The sequence below is a fragment of the Leuresthes tenuis genome, unplaced genomic scaffold, assembly GCF_036924035.1.
Source record: "Leuresthes tenuis unplaced genomic scaffold, fLeuTen1.0.hap1 SCAF_34, whole genome shotgun sequence".
Lineage (NCBI taxonomy): Eukaryota > Metazoa > Chordata > Actinopteri > Atheriniformes > Atherinopsidae > Leuresthes > Leuresthes tenuis.
Genome location: NW_027325388.1, coordinates 435,383 through 452,881, shown reverse-complemented (window position 1 = coordinate 452,881; position 17,499 = coordinate 435,383). Strand labels below are relative to the sequence as shown.

The 17,499-nt window shown below is 43.0% G+C and overlaps 1 non-coding gene and 1 pseudogene across 1 annotated transcript; one reads left to right on the top strand and one right to left on the bottom strand.

Moving 5' to 3' along the window:
• Positions 1-372: 372 nt before the first annotated feature.
• LOC140285228 (U2 spliceosomal RNA) lies at positions 373-549 on the top strand (annotated as a pseudogene).
• Positions 550-14,662: 14,113 nt separating this feature from the next.
• Positions 14,663-14,853, bottom strand: LOC140285316 (U2 spliceosomal RNA). Its single transcript, XR_011910409.1, has one exon. It is a non-coding gene; the product is annotated as a U2 spliceosomal RNA (small nuclear RNA).
• Positions 14,854-17,499: the final 2,646 nt, after the last annotated feature.

Sequence of the window (17,499 nt, the reverse complement as noted above, 5' to 3'; positions counted from 1 at the left end):
CTCTAATGAGGGGGTGAATATAGAATCCTCAACGATTACAACGTCTCTGGGAACTGTGACAACAACAAGGTTTAAACCATTTTGATATATATTGTAACCTATTGGCTAAGGAATAGTGCTGAAAATGAGGTAAATCTAATCCACCACTGTCCTTGGTCTTCTGTAGGGTTTTTAAACTAATACGTGGTGGTTTGTTTTTCCACAGAAATTTGGAGATGCATGAATCTAGTGACTTAAACCAAGTAGCAGATGGTTTTATGGGGATCATTGAGAACAAATAGTTAACTTTTGGTAGTATCATCATTTTAATGGTTGTAACTCTCCCCATAAGTGATATAGGTAAGGACTTCCAACGAGAGAGATCGTCCTCTACTCTCTTTACTAATTGCACATAATCCATCTGTACTTATCAGTTTAATATGTGATATGTCTATGCAAGGACTACATATTAAATGGATTTTTATCAATAGGAGTTGAAAAAGGAGCTTGCTCCGTTCACTCCAAGCATCGACCCGGTACTGCAGTGCCGCTGGGAACGGTGCGCTCTCCTCTGCTCTTGTGAAAAAGCTAACAGCGGTGCAGGATGGAAGTTTCTTTTAGTCTGCTGAGAAAAGAGAGTGAATGCGAAGTAGACTTTAACACGGCTCTGGGAGCGAGCCGAGTGCGGGCTAACCAGGAGAAATGCTTGAAAGAAACGCGACACCGAATGAGCGGTCAGAACAAAGCCTCAATACGGTGTTCCTGTGGTGTTTTTATAAAATGCGGTGAAAATAAAGGTGTGAATGCCCCATAGAAAACTAAAAGGTGGAGCGGAAGTGTTCGGCTGCAAGAAGGTGTGAATGTCCGACTATATTTGGTGAAAAGCAGGTGAAGCAAGGTCTGAATGCCCAACCTTACATCATCAAAAGCGAGATCAGAGGTTTTTGGCTGCAAGAAGGCCATAGTTTGCCAAAAGCGGGTAAGGTGCGAATGACCGACTAAATATCAACAAAAGTGGGGGCGGAGGTCTTCGGATGCAAGTGGGTGTGAATATCCCACCATACAAGTATGGTGGAGAGGAAGCTGTGAATGGCCGACCATAGTTTGCAAAAAGCGGGTGAGAAAAGGTGCGAATGTCCAACCATACATGATCGAAACAGGGTGTTTGGCTGCGACAAGGTGTGAATGTCCACCCATAATTAATGAAAAGCGGGCAACAAGTAGGTTCGAATGCCATACCATACATCATCAAAAGCAGGAGTGGATGTGTTTGGCTACAAGAATGTTTGAATGTCCGAGCATAGTTTGTAAAAAGCGGGTAAGAAAAGGTTCGAATGCCCGAACATACACCATCAAAAGAGGGAGCGGAGGTGTTCCGCTGTAAGACGGTGTGAATGTCCGACCATAGTTGGTAAAAAGTGGGTATGAAAAGGTGCGAATGCCCAAATTCGGCTGCAAAAAACTGTGTTCGGCTGCAAAAAGGTGTGAATGTTCGACTAAAGTTTGTAAAAAGCGGGTAAGACAAGGTGCGAATGCCTGACAATGTATGATCAAAAGCGGGAGCGGAGGTGTTCAGCTGCAAGAAGGTCTAAATGTCCATAATTAATTGCTAGAAAACATGAAAGAAAATTTTCGAAAATCAATCCGCACATGATCATAAGTGGGAGAGGAGGTGTTCAGCTGCAAGAAGGTGTGAATATCCTACCATAATTGCTGAAAAATGTGTTAGAAACGGTAAGAATCCCGGACCATACCTCATCAAAAGCTAGAGAGGTGGTGTTCGGCTACAAGTAGGTGTGAATGTCTGACTAAAGTTCAAATATATTAACAAAAGCGGGAGGAGAGGTCTTCGGATGAGTGGTTGAGAATTTCCAACAATAATCTATAAAATGCGGTGAAAAAAAAGGTGTGATAGAAACCTAAAAGGTGGAGCGGAAGTGTTCGGCTGCAAGAAGGTGTGAATGTCCATCTATAGTTGGTGAAAAGCAGGAAAAGCAAGGTCTGAATGCCCAATCTTACATCATCAAAAGCGAGATCAGAGGTGTTTGGCGGCAAGAAAACGGGTAAGGTGTGAATGACCGACTAAATATCAACAAAAGTGGGGGCGGAGATCTTCGGATGCAAGTGGGTGTGAATATCCCACCATACAAGTATGGTGGAGAGGAAGCTGTGAATGGCCGACCATAGTTTGCAAAAAGCGGGTGAGAAAAGGTGCGAATGTCCAACCATACATGATCAAAACAGGGAGCGGAGGTGTTTGGCTGTGACAAGGTGTGAATGTCCACCCATAATTAATGAAAAGCGGGCAACAAGTAGGTTCGAATGCCCAACCATACATCAACAAAAGCAGGAGTGGATGTGTTTGGCTACAAGAAGGTTTGAATGTCCGAGCATAGTTTGTAAAAAGCGGGTAAGAAAAGGTGCGAATGCCCGACAAAGTATGATCAAAAGAGGGAGTGGAGGTTTTCGGCTACAAGGTTTGAATGTACGACCATAGTTTGTAAAAAGCGGTTAAGAAAAGGTGCGAATGCCCGAACATACACCATCAAAAGAGGGAGCGGAGGTGTTACACTTGAAAGACGGTGTGAATGTCCGACCATAGTTGGTAAAAAGTGGGTAAGAAAAGGTTCGAATGCCCGAATATATACCATCAAAAGCGGAAGCGGAGATGTTCGGCTGCAAGAAGGTGTGAACGTCCGACCAAAGTTTGTAAAAAGCAGTTAAGAAAAGGTTTGAATATCCAACCAAACATAATCAAAAGTGGGAGCAGAGCTGTTCGACTGCAAGTAGGTGTGAATATCCACCCATAATTCCTGAAAAATGGGTAAGAAAAGGTGCGAATGCCCAACCATACATCATCAAAAGAAGAAGTGGATGTGTTCTGCTACAAGAAGGTTTGAATGTCCGACCATAGTTTTTAAAAAGCGGGTAAGAAAAAGTTCGAATGCCCGAACATACACCATCAAAAGAGGGAGCGGAGGTGTTCCGCTGTAAGATGCTGCGAATGTCCGACCATAGTTGGTAAAAAGCGGGTAAGAAAAGGTTAAAAAACTGGACTGTACACAATCAATAGCGGGAGCGGAGTTGTTCGGCTACAAGAAGGTGTGAAAGTCCGACCATGGTTTGTAAAAAGCGGGTAAGACAAGGTGCGAATGCCCGACAATGTATGATCAAAAGAGGGAGCGGAGTGTTTCGGCTGCAAGGTCTGAATTTCCAACCATAATTTGTAAACACCGTTGAAGAAAAGGCTCGAAAGCCCGACTATACACCATCAAAAGCGGGAGCGGAGGTGTTCAGCTGCAAGAAGGTCTGAATGTCCACCAATAATTACTGAAAAATGGGTAAGAAAAGGTGTGAATGCCCAACTATACATCATCACAAGCAGAAGTGGATGTGTTCGGCCACAAGAAGGTTTGAATGTCCGACCATAGTTTGTAAAAGGCGGGTAAGAAAAGGTTCGAATGCCCGAACATACACAATCAAAAGAGGGAGCGGAGGTGTTTCACTGCAAGAAGGTGTGAATGTCCGAGCATAGTTTGTAAAAAGTGGGTAAGAAAAGGTTCGAATGCCAGAACATACACCATCAAAAGAGGGAGCGGAGGTGTTCCGCTGTAAGAAGGTGTGAATGTCCGACCATAGTTTGTAAAAAGCGGGTAAGAAAAGGCTAAAATACCCAACTCTACACAATCAATAGCGGGAGCGGAGTTGTTCGGCTAAAAGAAGGTATGAAAGTCCGACCATGGTTTGTAAAAAGCGGGTAAGAAAAGGTTCGAATGCCAAAATATACACCATCAAAAGCGGAAGCCGAGGTGTTCGGCTGCAAGTAGGTGTGAATGTCAGATCATAATTTGTAAAAAGCTGATGAGAAAGGTGTGAATGACCAACAATAATTGCTGAAAAATGTGTTAGAAAAGGTAAGAATGCCGGACCAGTCATCATCAAAAGCGGGAGAAGAGGTGTTCGGCTGCAAGAAGCTGTGAATGTCCAGCCATAATAACTCAAAAACGGGTAAGAAAAGGTAGTATTGCCAGACCATAAATGATCAAAACAGGGAGTGGAGGTGTTCCGCTGTAAGAAGGTGTGAATGTCCCACCATAATTGGTAAAAAGCGGGTAAGAAAAGGTTAAAATACCCGACTGTACACAATCAATAGCGGGAGCGGAGTTGTTTGGCTACTAAAAGGTGTGAAAGTCCGACCATGGTTTGTAAAAAGCGGGTAAGAAAAGGTGCGAATGCCGGACAATGTATGATCAAAAGAGGGAACGGAGGTTTTCGGCTGCAAGAAGGTCTAAATGTCCAACCATAATTTGTAAAAACCGGGGAAGAAAAGGCACGGAAGCCCCACTATACACCATCAAAAGCGGGAGTGGAGGTGTTCAGCTGCAAGAAGGTCTGAATGTCCATCAATAATTGCTAGAAAACATGAAAAAAAATGTTCGAATATCCAACCGCACATGATCATAAGTGGGAGAGGAGGTGTTCAGCTGCAAGAAGGTGTGAATGTCCACCCATAATTCCTCAAAAATGGGTAAAAAAAAAGGTGCGAATGCCCAACCATACATCATCAAAAGCAGGACTGGATGTGTTCGGCTACAAGAAGGTTTGAATGTCCGAGCATAGTTTGTAAAAAGCGGGTAAGAAAAGGTTCGAATGCCCGAACCTACACCATCAAAAGAGGGAGCGGAGGTGTTCCGCCATAAGAAGGTGTGAATGTCCGACCGTAGTTGGTAAAAAGCGGGTAAGAAAAGGTTAAAATACCCGACTGTACACAATCAATAGCGGGAAGGGATGTGTTCGGCTACAAGAAAGTGTGAAAGTCCAACCATGTTTTGTAAAAAGTGGTTAAGAAAAGGTGCGAATGCCCGACAATGTATGATCAAAAGAGGGAGCGGAGGTTTTCGGCTGCAAGAAGGTCTGAATGTCCAACCATAATTTGTAAAAACCGGGGAAGAAAAGGCTCGAAAGCCCGACTATACACCATCAAAAGCGGGAGCAGAGGTGTTCAGCTGCAAGAAGGTCTCAATGTCCATCAATAATTGCTAGAAAACATGAAAGAAAATTTTCGAATATCAAACCGCACATGATCATATGCGGGAGAGGAGGTGTTCAGCTGCAAGATGGTGTGAATGTCCACCCATAATTCCTGAAAAATGGGTAAAAAAAGGTGCGAATGCCCAACCATACAACATCAAAAGCAGGTGTGAATGTCAGATCATAATTTGCAAAAACCTGATGAGAAATGGTGAGAATGCCCGACTATACACCATCAAATGCGGGAGCGGAGGTGTTCGGCTGTGAGTAGGTGTGAATGTCCGACCATACTTGCTGAAAAATATGACAAAGCAGTTTTCACTTGGTTTGAGTGAAGGAATTCATTTTATATCAAAATCCGAAATTGTGTAGAACTCGTGGAAATAAGTTTATTCTCGGATTCCTAAAGGTTTAGTGTTGTTCTTTGGTATACTGCAAAGTAATACTTTCTATTTTGTTGAAACCGATTCAGACATGGATAAATATGAAGGACAAAGCAGTTTTAACTTGGTTTGAGTGAAGGAATTCATTTTATATCAAAATCCAAAATTGTGTAGAACTGGTGAAAAGAAGCTTATTCTCGGATTCCTAAAGGTTTAGTGTTGTTCTTTGGTATACTGCAAAGTAATACTTTCTATTTTGTTGAAACCCATTCAGACATGGATAAATATGAAGGACAAAGCAGTTTTAACTTGGTTTGAGTGAAGGAATTCATTTTATATCAAAATCCAAAATTGTGTAGAACTGGTGAAAAGAAGCTTATTCTCGGATTCCTAAAGGTTTAGTGTTGTTCTTTGGTATACTGCAAAGTAATACTTTCTATTTTGTTGAAACCCATTCAGACATGGATAAATATGAAGGACAAAGCAGTTTTAACTTGGTTTGAGTGAAGGAATTCATTTTATATCAAAATCCAAAATTGTGTAGAACTGGTGAAAAGAAGCTTATTCTCGGATTCCTAAAGGTTTAGTGTTGTTCTTTGGTATACTGCAAAGTAATACTTTCTTTTTTGTTGAAACCTATTCAGACATGGATAAATATGAAGGACAAAAGCAGTTTTAACTTGGTTTGAGTGAACGAATTCATTTTATATCAAAATCCGAAATTGTGTAGAACTCGTCAATCGACGCTTATTCTCGGATTCCTGAAAAGGTTTAGAGTTGTTCTTTCCTATCCTGCAAAGTACAACGTTCTTTTTTGTTTAAAGCTATTTAGACATGAATAAATATGAAGGACAAAGCAGTTTTAACTTGGTTTGAGTGAAGGAATTCATTTTATATCAAAATCCGAAATTGTGTAGAACTCGTGAAAAGAAGATTATTCTCGGATTCCTAAAGGTTTAGTGTTGTTCTTTCCTATCCTGCAAAGTACAACATTCTTTTTTGTTTAAAGCTATTATTACATGGATAAATATGAAGGACAAAGCAGTTTTAACTTAATCGGTTTCAACAAAATAGAAAGTATTACTTTGCAGTATACCAAAGAACAACACTAAACCTTTAGGAAATCCTTCACTCAAACCAAGTGAAAACTGCTTTGTCATATTTTTCAGCAAGTATGGTCGGACATTCACACCTACTCACAGCCGAACACCTCCGCTCCCGCATTTGATGGTGTATAGTCGGGCATTCTCACCATTTCTCATCAGGTTTTTGCAAATTATGATCTGACATTCACACCTGCTTTTGATGATGTATGGTTGGGCATTCGCACCTTTTTTTACCCATTTTTCAGGAATTATGGGTGGACATTCACACCTTCTTGCAGCTGAACACCTCCTCTCCCGCATATGATCATGTGCGGTTTGATATTCGAAAATTTTCTTTCATGTTTTTTAGCAATTATTGATGGACATTGAGACCTTCTTGCAGCTGAACACCTCTGCTCCCGCTTTTGATGGTGTATAGTCGGGCTTCCGAGCCTTTTCTTCCCCGGTTTTTACAAATTATGGTTGGACATTCAGACCTTCTTGCAGCCGAAAACCTCCGCTCCCTCTTTTGATCATACATTGTCGGGCATTCACACCTTTTCTTAACCGCTTTTTACAAAACATGGTCGGACTTTCACACCTTCTTGTAGCCGAACACATCCCTTCCCGCTATTGATTGTGTACAGACGGCCATTTTAACCTTTTCTTACCCGCTTTTTACCAACTACGGTCGGACATTCACACCTTCTTATGGCGGAACACCTCCGCTCCCTCTTTTGATGGTGTATGTTCGGGCATTCGAACCTTTTCTTACCCGCTTTTAACAAACTATGCTCGGACATTCAAACCTTGTAGCCGAACACATCCAGTCCTGCTTTTGATGATGTATGGTTGGCCATTCGAACTTTTTCTTACCCGCTTTTTACCAACTACGGTCGGACATTCACACCTTCTTATGGCGGAACACCTCCGCTCCCTCTTTTGATGGTGTATGTTTGGGCATTCGAACCTTTTCTTACCCGCTTTTTACAAACTATGGTCAGACATTCAAACCTTCTTGTAGCCGAACACATCCAGTTCTGCTTTTGAGGATGTATGGTCGGACTTTCACACCTTTTAGTAGCCAAACCACTCCGCTCCCGCTATTGATTGTGTACAGTCGGGTATTTTAACCTTTTCTTACCCGCTTTTTACCAATTATGGTCGGACATTCACACCTTCTTACAGCGGAACACCTCCGCTCCCTGTTTTGATCATTTATGGTCTGGCAATACTACCTTTTCTTACCCGTTTTTGAGTAATTATGGCTGGACATTCACAGCTTCTTGCATCCGAACACCTCTTCTCTGCTTTTGATGATGAATAGTCCGGCATTCTTACCTTTTCTAACACATTTTTCAGTAATTATTGTCGGTCATTCACACCTTTCTCATCAGCTTTTTGCAAATTATGATCTGACATTCACACCTACTTGCAGCCGAACACCTCGGCTTCCGTTTTTGATGGTGCATATTTTGGCATTCGAACCTTTTCTTACCCACTTTTTACAAACTATGCTCGGACATTCACACCTTCTTGCAGCCGCACACATCCACTTCTGCTTTTTATGATGTATAGTTGGGCATTCACACCTTTTCTTACCCATTTTTCAGTAATTATTGGTTGGAAATTCAGACCTTGCAGCCGAACACCTCCGCTCCCTCTTTTGATCATACATTGTCGGGCATTCGCACCTTGTCTTACCTGTGTTTTACAAACCATGGTCGGACTTTCACACCTTCTTGTAGCCGAACAACTCCGCTCCCGCTATTGATTGTGTAGAGTCGGGTATTTTAACCTTTTCTTACCCGCTTTTTACCAATTATGGTCGGACTTTCACACCGTCTTACAGCGGAACACCTCCTCTCCCTCTTTTGATGGTGTATGTTCGGGCATTCGAACTTTTTCTTACCCACTTTTTACAAACTATGGTCGGACATTCAAACCTTCTTGTAGCAGAACACATCCACTTCTTCTTTTGATGATGTATGGTTGGGCATTCGCACCTTTTCTTACCCATTTTTCAGGAATTATGGGTGGACATTCACACCTACTTGCAGTCGAACAGCTCTGCTCCCACTTTTGATTACGTTTGGTTGGATATTCGAACCTTTTCTTACCTGCTTTTTACAAACTTTGGTCGGACGTTCACACCTTCTTGCAGCCGAACACCTCCGCTTCCGCTTTTGATGGTATATATTCGGGCATTCGAACCTTTTCTTACCCGCTTTTTACCAACTATGGTCGGACATTCGCACCATCTTACAGCGGAACACCTCCACTCCCTCTTTTGATGGTGTATTTTCGGGCATTCGCACCTTTTCTTACCCGCTTTTTACAAACTATGGTCGGACATTCAAACCTTCTTGTAGCTGAAAATCTCCACTCCCTCTTTTGATCATACATTGTCGGGCATTCGCACCTTTTCTTACCCGCTTTTTACAAACTATGCTCGGACATTCAAACCTTCTTGTAGCCAAACACATCCACTCCTGCTTTTGTTGATGTATGGTTGGGCATTCGAACCTACTTCTTGCCCGCTTTTCATTAATTATGGGTGGACATTCACACCTACTTGCAGCCGAACACCTCGGCTTCCGCTTTTGATGGTGTGTATTTTTGCATTCGAACCTTTTCTTACCGGCTTTTTACAAACCATGGTCGGACTTTCACACCTTCTTTTAGCCGAACAACTCCGCTCCCGCTATTCATTGTGTAGAGTCGGGTATTTTAACCTTTTCTTACCCGCTTTTTACCAACTATGGTCGGACATTCACACCTTCTTACAGCGGAAAACCTCCGCTCCCTCTTTTGATGGTGTATGTTCTGGCATTCGAACCTTTTCTTACCCACTTTTTACAAACTATGGTCGGACATTCACACCTTCTTGCAGCGAAACACCTCCGCTCCCTCTTTTGATTGTGTATGTTCGGGCATTCAAACCTTTTCTTACCCGCCTTTTACAAACTATGGTCGGACATTCAAACCTTCTTGTGGCCGAACACATCCACCTCTGCTTGTGATGATGTATAGTTGGGCATTCACACCTTTTCTTATCCATTTCTCAGTAATTATTGGTGGACATTCAGACCTTCTTGCAGCTGAACACCTCTGCTCCCGCTTTTGATGGTGTATAGTCGGGCTTTCGAGGCTTTTCTTCAACAGTGTTTACAAATTATGGTTGGAAATTCAGACCTTGCAGCCGAACACCTCCGCTCCCTCTTTTGATCATACATTGTCGGGCATTCGCACCTTGTCTTACCCGCGTTTTACAAACCATGGTCGGACTTTCACACCTTCTTGTAGCCGAACAACTCCGCTCCCGCTATTGATTGTGTACAGTCGAGTATTTTAACCTTTTCTTACCCGCTTTTTACCAATTATGGTCGGACATTCACACCGTCTTACAGCGGAACACCTCCGCTTCCAATTTTGATGGTGTATGTTCGAGCATTCGAACTTTTTCTTACCCACTTTTTACAAGCTATGGTCGGACATTCAAACCTTCTTGTAGCAGAACACATCCACTTCTTCTTTTGATGATGTATGGTTGGGCATTCGCACCTTTTCTTACCCATTTTTCAGGAATTATGGGTGGAAATTCACACCTACTTGCAGTCGAACAGCTCTGCTCCCACTTTTGATTATGTTTGGTTGGATATTCGAACCTTTTCTTAACTGCTTTTTACAAACTTTGGTCGGACGTTCACACCTTCTTGCAGCCGAACACCTCCGCTTCCGCTTATGATGGTATATATTCGGGCATTCGAACCTTTTCTTACCCGCTTTTTACCAACTATGGTCGGACATTCGCACCATCTTACAGCGGAACACCTCCGCTCCCTCTTTTGATGGTGTATGTTCGGGAATTCGCACCTTTTCTTACCCGCTTTTTACAAACTATGGTTGGACATTCAAACCTTCTTGTAGCCGAAAACCTCCACTCCCTCTTTTGATCATACATTGTCGGGCATTCGCACCTTTTCTTACCCGCTTTTTGCAAACTATGCTCGGACATTCAAACCTTCTTGTAGCCAAACACATCCACTCCTGCTTTTGTTGATGTATGGTTGGGCATTCGAACCTACTTGTTGCCCGCTTTTCATTAATTATGGGTGGACATTCAGACCTACTTGCAGCCGAACACCTCGGCTTCCGCTTTTGATGGTGTATATTTTTGCATTCGAACCTTTTCTTACCCGCTTTTTACAAACCATGGTCGGACTTTCACACCTTCTTTTAGCCGAACAACTCCGCTCCCGCTATTGATTGTGTAGAGTCGGTTATTTTAACCTTTTCTTACCCGCTTTTTACCAACTATGGTTGGACATTCACACCTTCTTACAGCGGAACACCTCCGCTCCCTCTTTTGATGGTGTATGTTCGGGCATTCGAACCTTTTCTTACCCGCTTTTTACAAACTATGCTCGGACATTCACACCTTCTTGCAGCGGAACACCTCCGCTCCCTCTTTTGATGGTGTATGTTCGGGCATTCGAACCTTTTCTTACCCACTTTTTACAAACTATGCTCGGACATTCACACCTTCTTGCATCGAAACACCTCCGCTCCCTCTTTTGATTGTGTATGTTCGGGCATTCAAACCTTTTCTTACCCGCCTTTTACAAACTATGGTCGGACATTCAAACCTTCTTGTGGCCGAACACATCCACTTCTGCTTTTGATGATGTATAGTTGGGCATTCACACCTTTTCTTACCCATTTTTCAGTAATTATTGGTGGACATTCAGACCTTCTTGCAGCTGAACACCTCTGCTCCCGCTTTTGATGGTGTATAGTCGGGCTTTGGAGGCTTTTCTTCAACGGTGTTTACAAATTATGGTTGGAAATTCAGACCTTGCAGCCGAACACCTCCGCTCCCTCTTTTGATCATACATTGTCGGACATTCGCACCTTGTCTTACCCGCGTTTTACAAACCATGGTCGGACATTCACAGCTTCCTCTCCACCATACTTGTATGGTGGGATATTCACACCCACTTGCATCCGAAGACCTCCGCCCCCACTTTTGTTGATATTTAGTCGGTCATTCACACCTAACCCGTTTTCTTGCAGCCAAACACCTCTGATCTCGCTTTTGATGATGTAAGATTGGGCATTCAGACCTTGCTTTTCCTGCTTTTCACCAACTATAGACGGACATTCACACCTTCTTGCAGCCGAACACTTCCGCTCCACCTTTTAGGTTTCTATCACACCTTTTTTTTCACCGCATTTTATAGATTACGGTTGGAAATTCTCAACCACTCATCCGAAGAGCTCTCCTCCCGCTTTTGTTAATATATTTGAACTTTAGTCAGACATTCACACCTACTTGCAGCCGAACACCACCTCTCTAGCTTTTGATGATGTATGGTCCGGCATTCCTACCGTTTCTAACACATTTTTCAGCAATTATGGTAGGACATTCACACCTTCTTGCAGCTGAACACCTCCTCTCCCACTTATGATCATATGCAGATTGATTTTCGAAAATTTTCTTTCATGTTTTCTAGCAATTAATGATGGACATTTAGACCTTCTTGCAGCTGAATACCTCCGCTCCCGCTTTTGATCATACATTGTCAGGCATTCGAACCTTGTCTTACAAACTTTAGTCAAACATTCACACCTTTTTGCAGCCGAACACAGTTTTTTTCAGCCGATTTTGGGCATTCGAACCTTTTCATACCCACTTTTTACCAACTATGGTCGGACATTCAAACCTTCTTGTAGCCGAACACATCCAGTCCTGCTTTTGATGATGTATGTTAAGGCATTCGAACCTTTTCTTACCCGCTTTTTACAAACTATGCTCGGACATTCAAACCTTCTTGTAGCCGAACACATCCACTCCTGCTTTTGATGATGTATGGTTGGGCATTCGAACCTACTTGTTGCCCGCTTTTCATTAATTATGGGTGGACATTCAGACCTACTTGCAGCCGAACACCTCGGCTTCCGCTTTTGATGGTGTATATTTTTGCATTCGAACCTTTTCTTACCCGCTTTTTACAAACCATGGTCGGACTTTCACACCTTCTTTTAGCCGAACAACTCCGCTCCCGCTATTGATTGTGTAGAGTCGGGTATTTTAACCTTTTCTTACCCGCTTTTTACCAACTATGCTCGGACATTCACACCTTCTTGCAGCGAAACACCTCCGCTCCCTCTTTTGATTGTGTATGTTCGGGCATTCAAACCTTTTCTTACCCGCCTTTTACAAACTATGGTCGGACATTCAAACCTTCTTGTGGCCGAACACATCCACTTCTGCTTGTGATGATGTATAGTTGGGCATTCACACCTCTTCTTACCCATTTTTCAGTAATTATTGGTGGACATTCAGACCTTCTTGCAGCTGAACACCTCTGCTCCCGCTTTTGATGGTGTATAGTCGGGCTTTCGAGGCTTTTCTTCAACGGTGTTTACAAATTATGGTTGGACATTCACAGCAAATTCAGACCTTGCAGCCGAACACCTCCGCTCCCTCTTTTGATCATACATTGTCGGACATTCGCACCTTGTCTTACCCGCGTTTTACAAACCATGGTCGGACATTCACAGCTTCCTCTCCACCATACTTGTATGGTGGGATATTCACACCCACTTGCATCCGAAGACCTCCGCCCCCACTTTTGTTGATATTTAGTCGGTCATTCACACCTTACCCGTTTTCTTGCAGCCAAACACCTCTGATCTCGCTTTTGATGATGTAAGATTGGGCATTCAGACCTTGCTTTTCCTGCTTTTCACCAACTATAGACGGACATTCACACCTTCTTGCAGCCGAACACTTCCGCTCCACCTTTTAGGTTTCTATCACACCTTTTTTTTCACCGCATTTTATAGATTATGGTTGGAAATTCTCAACCACTCATCCGAAGACCTCTCCTCCCGCTTTTGTTAATATATTTGAACTTTAGTCAGACATTCACACCTACTTGCAGCCGAACACCACCTCTCTAGCTTTTGATGATGTATGGTCCGGCATTCTTACCGTTTCTAACACATTTTTCAGCAATTATGGTAGGACATTCACACCTTCTTGCAGCTGAACACCTCCTCTCCCACTTATGATCATGTGCAGATTGATTTTCGAAAATTTTCTTTCATGTTTTCTAGCAATTAATGATGGACATTTAGACCTTCTTGCAGCTGAACACCTCCGCTCCCGCTTTTGATCATACATTGTCAGGCATTCGAACCTTGTCTTACAAACTTTAGTCAAACATTCACACCTTTTTGCAGCCGAACACAGTTTTTTTCAGCCGAACTTGGGCATTCGAACCTTTTCATACCCACTTTTTACCAACTATGGTCGGATATTCAAACCTTCTTGTAGCCGAACACATCCAGTCCTGCTTTTGATGATGTATGTTCAGGCATTCGAACCTTTTCTTACCAGCTTTTTACAAACTATGCTCGGACATTCAAACCTTCTTGTAGCCGAACACATCCACTCCTGCTTTTGATGATGTATGGTATGGCATTCGAACCTACTTGTTGCCCACTTTTCATTAATTATGGGTGGACATTCACACCTTGTCGCAGCCAAACACCTCCGCTCCCTGTTTTGATCATGTATGGTTGGACATTCGCACCTTTTCTCACCCGCTTTTTGCAAACTATGGTCGGCCATTCACAGCTTCCTCTCCACCATACTTCTATGGTGGGATATTCACACCCACTTGCATCCGAAGACCTCCGCCCCCCCTTTTGTTGATATTTAGTCGGTCATTCGCACCTTACCCACTTTTGGCAAACTATGGCCTTCTTGCAGCCAAAAACCTCTGATCTCGCTTTTGATGATGTAAGGTTGGGCATTCAGACCTTGCTTCACCTGCTTTTCACCAAATATAGTCGGACATTCACACCTTCTTGCAGCCGAACACTTCCGCTCCACCTTTTAGTTTTCTATGGGGCATTCACACCTTTTTTTTCACCGCATTTTATAAAAACACCACAGGAACACCGTATTGAGGCTTTGTTCTGACCGCTCATTCGGTGTCGCGTTTCTTTCAAGCAATTCGCCTGGTTAGCCCGCACTCGGCTCGCTCCCAGAGCCGTGTTAAAGTCTACTTCGCATTCACTCTCTTTTCTCAGCAGACTAAAAGAAAGTTTCATCTTGGGCTCCCTGAAACCTCCATCCTGCACCGCTGTTTGCTTTTTCACAAGAGCAGAGGAGAGCGCACCGTTCCCAGGGGCACTACAGTACCGGGTCGATGCTTGGAGTGAACGGAGCAAGCTCCTTTTTCAACTCCTATTGATACAAATCCATTTAATATGTAGTCCTCGCATAGAGGACACATCAGACATTAAACTGATAAGAACAGATACTACACTTGATCTCAGCCAAAAGGCCGAGAAGCGATAACTGTCCACTGGTTCACGTCCGAGGGCCCTTCCTGGCACAATGCGCACTTGTAGCGGTGTTCTTTTTATGGCCATAGTGTCACTTTGCACCTCGGCCCACCCGCTGCACTGAGCACTCTTCAGCCCTTTTAAATGGTATAACTTTACACTACCGCACGCTCCAGCGAGCACCATTCAAGCAACAACTTTGCACTCCAGCTTCGAACATTGGCACAGTCGCAACAAGTAAGCTTCTTTTCACGAGTTCTACACAATTCCGGATTTTGATATAAAATTAATTCCTTCACTCAAACCAAGTTAAAACTGCTTTGTCCTTCATATTTATCCATGTCTAAATAGCTTTAAACAAAAAAGAACGTTGTACTTTGCAGGATAGGAAAGAACAACACTGAACCTTTAGGAATCCGAGAATAAGCTTATTTTCACGAGTTCTACACAATTTCAGATTTTGTTATAAAATGAATTCCTTCACTCAAACCAAGTTAAAACTGCTTTGTCCTTCATATTTTTGCATGTCTTAATAGGTTTCAGGCATAAAATTCTTCATATTACCCTGTATATGAAAGAAGCATACTTGTGATGGAGCAATACACTCCTTTTGGGTAACCTAAACTGATGGTTGGGGAGGAAAGTTAGAAGAACAATCAACTATCAACCAAAGACAGATGACGTGATGAGCGGGCAATATAACTGTGTGTTTTTGCTTCAGTGGTCAGAGCAACTCTGTATTCTGTACTGTGTTGTTCTCTCTTTCAAGGTATTATTATTAAAGCCTCTTATCTCCTCAGAAGAAAATAACTGACTCTGTGCGTTACTAAATTTCCACCACAATTTTGGCGTCACGAACAGGATCCCTCGACTGGTGTCTCTGGACCGGATCGCAGTGCATGGCCAGCCTGGACTGAAGTAGCTGTTCCAGCCTCATACCTCCAAGGGCTTTTCTGAGAGAGAGGACTGGCAGGTCCTTTTCTTGAATACCAGCGCTGGGATCATTTTTGAAATATGATAGTCTGAGACGATAGGACTGCTTTTTAGTTTTTATTTGAATAAAAGAGGGTTTCCCGGTTGTGTCATTAGTGAGACAGAGATTTCATGGGTAAGTGAAACTTTTGAAGCAGTCCGAAGAAGTGTGAAGTACTCCGAAGAAGTGTGAGTACAGATTAAGGTCCTCATTGGAGACGTCCTTTGAGTGAAGGAATATATTTCCCCATTCCAAGTCTGAGAATTGGAAACAGTAGGTCTCAGACTTTTGACCCTACCGGGGGACCTAAGCATGATGAAATGAAAAAGACATATGGTCCAGAGGTTTTCCACCAGAAGGTTCTTTTAGTATGTTAGAAATAAGAAAATTAGAAGAAAAGTTTTGCAAATATGAGAAAGAGATGAAGCAAAAAAAAAGAAAATTAAGTTTAAATAAGAAGTAAGAAAGGTATAGAATTTTGGAAAAAATAAAGTGTATTAAGAGAAAGAAAGGAAAATGTTAAACAAATGCCATGACGGAATGATGATAATAATTTAGCCGGATCCAGACCTGGACTCCTGCCCTCCACGACGCCTGCAACAACAACAGCCAGCCCTGCCACAAGCCTCTGGCTCTCGGGAAGAAGGGACTTCTTCCATCCTCCCTCGGGAAGAAATTCCATCATTCTCACAACATCAGCTACATAGGTCTGATGATGAGGAAAAGGAAGACGTTTGGTTCTCCAGCGTACCTGCCCAAGAACTTTTAACGCAAGTGACAAAAATCCTTTACCCACAATCTGGACTTCAGAGATCTAAACGTGAGAAAAAACAAAACCAGATTCAAACCATGCCTATGGTTAAAGTTGCAGTTCCCACTGGACCATTACTGGTTTATCGACCCTGGACTGAGACTGACATCATGGAAGCATAACAATGCTTACCAGATCCAGAGATTTCTGGACCCCATTTTGCTGACGAGTTGCGAGATTTCTGCGCACAATTCTGCCCGACTGGGGTTGAATTGCATCGCATATTGGCAAAAAAGTTCAAACCGTCCGACCTCTGCAAAATAGAGGCCAGTATGCTACAACTGGATTTGCGACCTACCAACAGTGAACGAGGACATAATGATAACGCTCAATATGAAGCAGCCAACCAAAGACTGTGTCAAGCCATCACCACTCAATTTCCAACCAAAATCAATATGTCCCACATTTACACCTGCAAACAGAAACCCGGTGAAGGGACTGATGATTTTGTACACCGCCTCCTTGAGGAAGTCAGCAAGCACAGCGGTCATCAGAGACCAAGGGATTTGGGTAATGAATCAGGACCATGGGAGAGTATTGCATGCAATGCAATAATTAAAGGCCTCATGCCAGATGTCGCCACTGAAGTAAAGAACATTTACGTGGGATGGTGTGAGGGTCCTCGTTTGGCTGACGTTCGCCGATATGCTCGCCATGCTCATAACCAAGTTGAGACGCGTAAGACAACCAAAAGGGACAAGTGTGAAAAGGAGCTGCATTTGGCAGCCATGACCATGTATTACGCAGTTGGTGTAAACAGAGGACGAGGCCGAAGTCGAAGACGTGGACGTGTGGGATCAGAGCTATGATCCGAATATTTGTTTTTACTGTGGCCAGACTGGACACTGGAAGAAGGACTGTCCACAGCTGAAA